This window comes from Hirundo rustica, unplaced genomic scaffold (genome assembly GCF_015227805.2).
Source record: "Hirundo rustica isolate bHirRus1 unplaced genomic scaffold, bHirRus1.pri.v3 scaffold_86_arrow_ctg1, whole genome shotgun sequence".
Lineage (NCBI taxonomy): Eukaryota > Metazoa > Chordata > Aves > Passeriformes > Hirundinidae > Hirundo > Hirundo rustica.
In genome coordinates this window covers 57,397-63,204 of record NW_026690714.1, presented here as the reverse complement: position 1 = coordinate 63,204, position 5,808 = coordinate 57,397, and the positions used below count along the sequence as shown (strand labels likewise).

General features: G+C 39.1%; 1 pseudogene; it reads right to left on the bottom strand.

Moving 5' to 3' along the window:
- LOC120748189 (zinc finger protein 850-like) overlaps positions 1 to 47 on the bottom strand; it is a 122,020-nt pseudogene extending 121,973 nt beyond the window's left edge.
- Positions 48 to 5,808: the final 5,761 nt, after the last annotated feature.

Genomic DNA, 5,808 nt, shown 5'->3' with positions numbered 1-5,808 from the left:
AGTGCAATACCCCCAGGACCCGTCCTGTGCCCATGTGGCTGGTCCATAGGTTTTAATTATTTCTTCTGGGGTCCATATTTTTCCTTTCCATTTTTGGTCTCCACCAATTGTTAGAGTATCTCTTTTCTTTCGTTCGACTTTTCCCAGATTGTCATATACTGGGACTCCTAGGTGTGCTCCTAATCTCTTGGGTAATAGGAAGAAAGCTGGCTTTATGATCCCTATTGTACAGCTTCCCGACCAATCCCCAGGCAATTTTGTATAAGCAGTATCCCCACAGATCCAGAACAGGTGATTTGGAGCTTCCCAGTAATCTTCCCTAGTTTCAAAAGGCTGTTGCCAAAATCGAGACAGCTCTTTTCTTCCCCAAAAAGGATTTATAGCTTTGTCAATACATTCATATAATTCATACCTCTCATTATAGATACATTTTTCCGTGTTCTCAGTTGACCAATACTTGTTAGGCCCTTTAGGAACCCATTTAGCACTTGAATTTATTACTATTATATACCTTTTACACATTAATTTTCCTACACAGATTTGATATTTAGTTCCTGTCCTCATGATACATTCTTCCCCAATGATTTTAGATTTGAGATCCCACTTCTCTCTTCCTCTTGTTCTTAGACTTTGTGTATTCTGTTCAGTTTGCTTCCATTTTAGAATTTCTAGAGGGCTTAAACTAATTCCCTCCCAAGGCCATATTTCAGACATTTGTGTACCTCCACATATCCAGCACTCGGTTAAATTTAATTCTCGACTGATTCTTTCTACTAAGTCAATGAACAGGTTTTCTCCTGATGGGATGTCTAGGCTTTTTTCAAATTTTGTTGTCAACACTTGTTCTTTTATTATATCTCTCAATCCTTTGTGATCCACTTCAAAGCATAACCAAGTGTCTCCTATAGGACATTCCCCAAATAGGCGCTGTGCATAACTAGCTGTGTTTTTTGTGGTCCAATAAATTTTTCCATCCTCTTGGCAAGTATTCAACTGGGAGTGGTCCAAGCAGTTTGGGTTCACGTTAGTATGGACCCTGAATAAGGATCTGAGATCCTCTCCATCGTACACTGGATGGTAGCAGTTAGTACAGGCTTTTGTTTCGTAGGTGTGCTTTATGAACATCATCAGTACGATCCCTCCCAAGAGTCCGGTATGGGCCATCCTTCCTGGATCTCTTGCTCCACCCAGCCTTGCCTCTTGGAATGGAGAGGTCTCCTAAGGAACCCACTTACATGCTTCCACTTCCCTTCCCTATTAATTTAGTTGCCTTTAGAGAATGTTCTGTAGGAGATTCACCTTTGTTTTCTACAAAAAACTTATACTCTTTTAATTTATCTATTACTTGAATTTGTTCAAACGGCTCCTTATAAAACTTAACAACTTTTGAAATTAACTTAAACAATATTCAAAATTATTACAAAAAAAACCTTAACTGTTTTTAATATATCTATTACTTAAACTTATTTAAATTGCTACTTAGAAAACCTACAATCTAAAAATATCATATAAAAAAACCCTTAAACTTATTTAATTTTTTACTTATAAAAGTTAAACTATATGTAAAATTAATACAAAAAAAACTTTATACACTTTTTTAATATATCTATTACTTAAAATTATCTAAATTGCTAATTACAAAAAAAAACCTGATTTAGGTTTACATAAATTAACTTTTATTGTGCCCCCCCCCCCCCCCCTTTTTTTTTGAGTCCATTGATTTGGGGAGAAGCAACTGAAAAAGGTTTTCACAGTCTCTGTTATCTCTTATTTCTTTTGAAAGGTTAATTTCAAGTCTTTCGGGTGTGGTGTTACTGTCCACTCGGTTTCATCCGGTGAGGGTGCTGAACTCGGGTTCTCTCCAGGAGGGGGTACTGGCCCTTTAACTCTGGTGATGTGGGTCCATCCTTTTTCTTTAGTGCACACTGCTGTGTGAGTTGTTAACAGTACTTGGTAGGGACCTTCAAACTTTGGGGTCAGCGGGGTATTAGTCCACGTTTTGATCAATACCCAATCTCCAGGATTGATATTATGCACGTTTGCATCCAAAGGGGAAGTTTGAGGAAGATAGCCTTTCTTTCTGAGATTTTCTAGGGTTTGTCCAATGGTTTTTAGATATTTTCTAGTGACTTCCTCTCCTTCCAGGTAGTCTTTAGAACTATAAGGAGATAACAAAAAGGGAAGCCCAAATAACATTTCACATGGTGACACTCCTATATCTGCTTGTGGCTGTGTTCTGATTCGTAATAATGCTAGGGGTAAGCATTTAAGCCAATTTAGTTGAGTTTCTGCTATTAATTTAGTCAGTACATTTTTAATGGTCTTGTTCATTCTTTCTACTCTGCCTGAGCTTTGGGGATGCCATGGGGTGTGTAACCTCCATTTTATCCCCACAGCTTGTGTTACCTGTTGTAGAATTTGTGCTGTGAAATGTGGCCCTCTATCTGAATCAATATTATTTATCAGCTCATACCGAGGGAGGATATCTTCTAATACTATTTTTGTTACTACTTCTGCTGTTTCTTTTTTTTGTAGGGAATGCCTCTACCCAATGGGTAAGGTGATCTATGATCACTAGCAAGTGTTTGTAACCTTGAACAGGGGGCATCTCAGTGAAATCAATTTGCATGTTCTGGAAGGGCCTTAAGGCTAACTCCCTCCCTCCAGGCTCAGTTTTTCTCATAACTTTTTGATTTATTTTCTGACATATTATACATCCTTGAGTAACTGCTTTTGCTAATTCGTGTACTCCAATACATAGGTTTTCCCTTAGGAAATGGTCACATAACCCCTGGGTTCCCCAGTGGGTTAAATTATGTATTTCTGTAAGTATTTTTCGGGCTAGGGCTTTATTTAAGAATTTCCGTCTGTCAGCTGTTAACCACACTCCGTGTTCCCCCTGGTGTAATCCTAATTCTTTTATTGCTTTCTGCTCTTTTTCAATAAACACCTGCTCTATCCCTTCTTTTTCTTTCCTTGGTATTTTCTCCAATTTGAGGATTTTTACTGGTTCTCCTGGTTCTAAAGCTGCCTCTCTGGCTGTTTTATCAGCTAACTGGTTTCCCCTATCTCAGGCATGTTTCCCTTTTGATGCCCTTTTATGTGAACTACTGCAATTTCTACTGGTTTTTGTAAAGATTTTAACACTGACTTTATTAATTCTGTGTGTATTAAGTCTTTCCCTTTTGAATTTAAATATCCCCATCCTTCCCAAATTTTCCCATGTGTGTGCACAATACCAAAGGCATATCTAGAGTCTGTGTAAATGGTCCCTCAGTCATCTTTAAGTGAGTCTAGCCCTCTCTTTAGTGCATATATTTCACAACACTGCGCTGACCAATTACTTGGTAACTTTCCCCTTTCTAAGACTTCCATTTTCTCTCCCTCAATCACAGAGTATCCGGATGTTCTTTTCCCTTCCACCACTCGGGATGACCCATCTGTGAACAATACTCTCCCATATGGGAGGGGTGTGTCTTCTAAATCTTCTCTCACTTTTGTCTGCATATCAATGAGTTCTAGGCAATGGTGTTCTGTCTCTTCAGTGGGCTCACCAGAGAGAAATTGGGCTGGATTTAAGCTTTTTGATGTTGTTAGTTCTAGGTTTTCTGTATTTATTAGTATAATTTCATATTTTAGGATTCTAGAATCTGTGAGCCACTTTTGAGCTCTCTGGCTTAAGAGTGTTTTCAAATCATGTGGAGTATGTATCTTTATCTTTCCCTGTAATGTTAACTTTTGAGCCTCTTCTATCAGAATAGCTGCAGCAGCGACTGCTTGGAGGCAAGCTGGCCATCCCCTGGCCACTGGATCTAGTAGTTTTGATAGAAATGCTACAGGCTTTCGGTATCCTCCCCATTCTTGGGTTAAAACTCCATATGCTATTCCTTTCTCGGTGTTTACAAACAAATCAAATTCCTTTTTAAGATCTGGTAAGCTTAAAACTGGTGCTGAGGATAATTTCTCTTTTAGATCTTGTAGCTGCTTCTCATCACTCTCTGTCCAATTCATTGGTTCCTGGTCTATTAATTTATCATAAAGAAATTTGACTCCTTGAGTGTACTTATCTATCCAGTGCTTGCAGTATCTGAACAGGCCTAGAAGTTTCCTTATGTCTCTCTTAGTTTTTGGAGGTGATATAGATACTGTACTATTCCTGAAATTCTTGCAGGGTTTAACCTTTTACTCCCCTTTCCAATTATGTGTCCTAAATAAGTGACTTCAGTTTCTACAAACTGTAGTTTACTTTGAGATACTTTTAACCCCTTTTCTCCAAAAAAGTTTAGAAGTTGTATACTTACATTTTTATCTTCTTTTTCTGTCTCTTTTCTTCTCTATTTGGGTCACACCCTGGGTAAGCTATTGGTAATTTATGATCTCCAGGTGGCCCTAACCTATTTTCCCTTTCCCAGATTCTGACACTTGCTGTTCTGATCATTCGTATTTCCTCAGGGGAGAGCAAGATGTTTAATATAGAATTTAACTCTCCCCATGTATAAACATTGGGTCCAAGGAATTGGTCTAACTGTGTGCTAATACCTATGGGATCTTCAACTAACTTATCTAGCTCTTTCTTAAATTCTCTTACCTCAGAGGCTGTTAATGGGGCATTTACAAATCCTCCTCCTCCAATCACTCCTCGAATAGGCACTTCCCTGAGGGGAAAAAGTCTTTCTGGCTTTAAGGCTTTTGACCTGGTGTTACAATAGGGTCCTTCACTTACATTATCAACTGATAACACTGTCTGGGTTAGGAATGCTTGGGGATTTCCAGGAGAATGGGATGACTCATGAGAGTCTGTAGGGGTTTTGGTTAACTCCCAATAAGGGGGTGGCAGAGGAATTACTGTAGGTGAGGGGGAGGTAGTAAAATCTGTAGGAGGAGAAGCAGAGGATGGTACTGTGGGAGGAAGGGGGGCTAGGGAAGAGGTTATGTTTTGGGAAACTGAAGGGGTTATAACTGGGGCTAAAGAACTTTGAAGGAGGTGGCAAAGGGGCTGTTGGGAGAGTAGGGGGAGAAGGTACTAAGGACTGAGGAGGAGGGGTGTTAAGGAGGAGTGATGATGGAACCACTGGGGGAAGAGGAAGAGAGGGTTCTGAAGGAGTTTGAGTTTGACTCGGGGAAGTTAGTAGGGGAACTGGGACAGGATTTTGAGGGACTTGGGGCACTTCTGGGTAAATTGGAGGGGGTAAATGGTCTAGAGGGTCCCATCTTTGATTAGTTTCTTTTCTTTCCTCTTTCTCTTCCTTTCTTTCACACTTTTCTTTTTCTTTTAATTTGCAGACTTTTATATTCTCTCTACTTGTGGCTCTTTTTTGCCAACAAGCAGCATAGGCTAATTGATTTACGTCTGGATCTTCCTGAGTTCTTAGGTGCTGATTTAACTGATAGCACATCCACTCATCATGTGTTCCAAACCATGGCCACTCTCCTGGTAATTTTAGTTTTGGCCAGACTTCTGTGCAATAAAACACCATTTTAACCTGATCTAGTCCTTTCATGGCCTCTAAGGAATCCCATTTAGCTAAAAGTTGTTCTAAGGGACTACCAGGTGGAATACTCTTCACTTTGTTATTTTCCTTTTGGGATTTCTTCTTCTTACTAGTACATTGTCCCATTTTCTTTAAACTGAAAAAAATTTCAAAGGTGCCCTCTACTGACAGGCAAAACAGGTTTTTAAGCAAAAAAAAATTCTTCGGCTTTTCTCACTCTACTTCAAATCTCTTGACTTAATTCTTGAACACTTCAACATAAAACTTCTAAACTTTATGCTTTTCTACTCTTTCCTACACTTTTGCTTTCATTTAG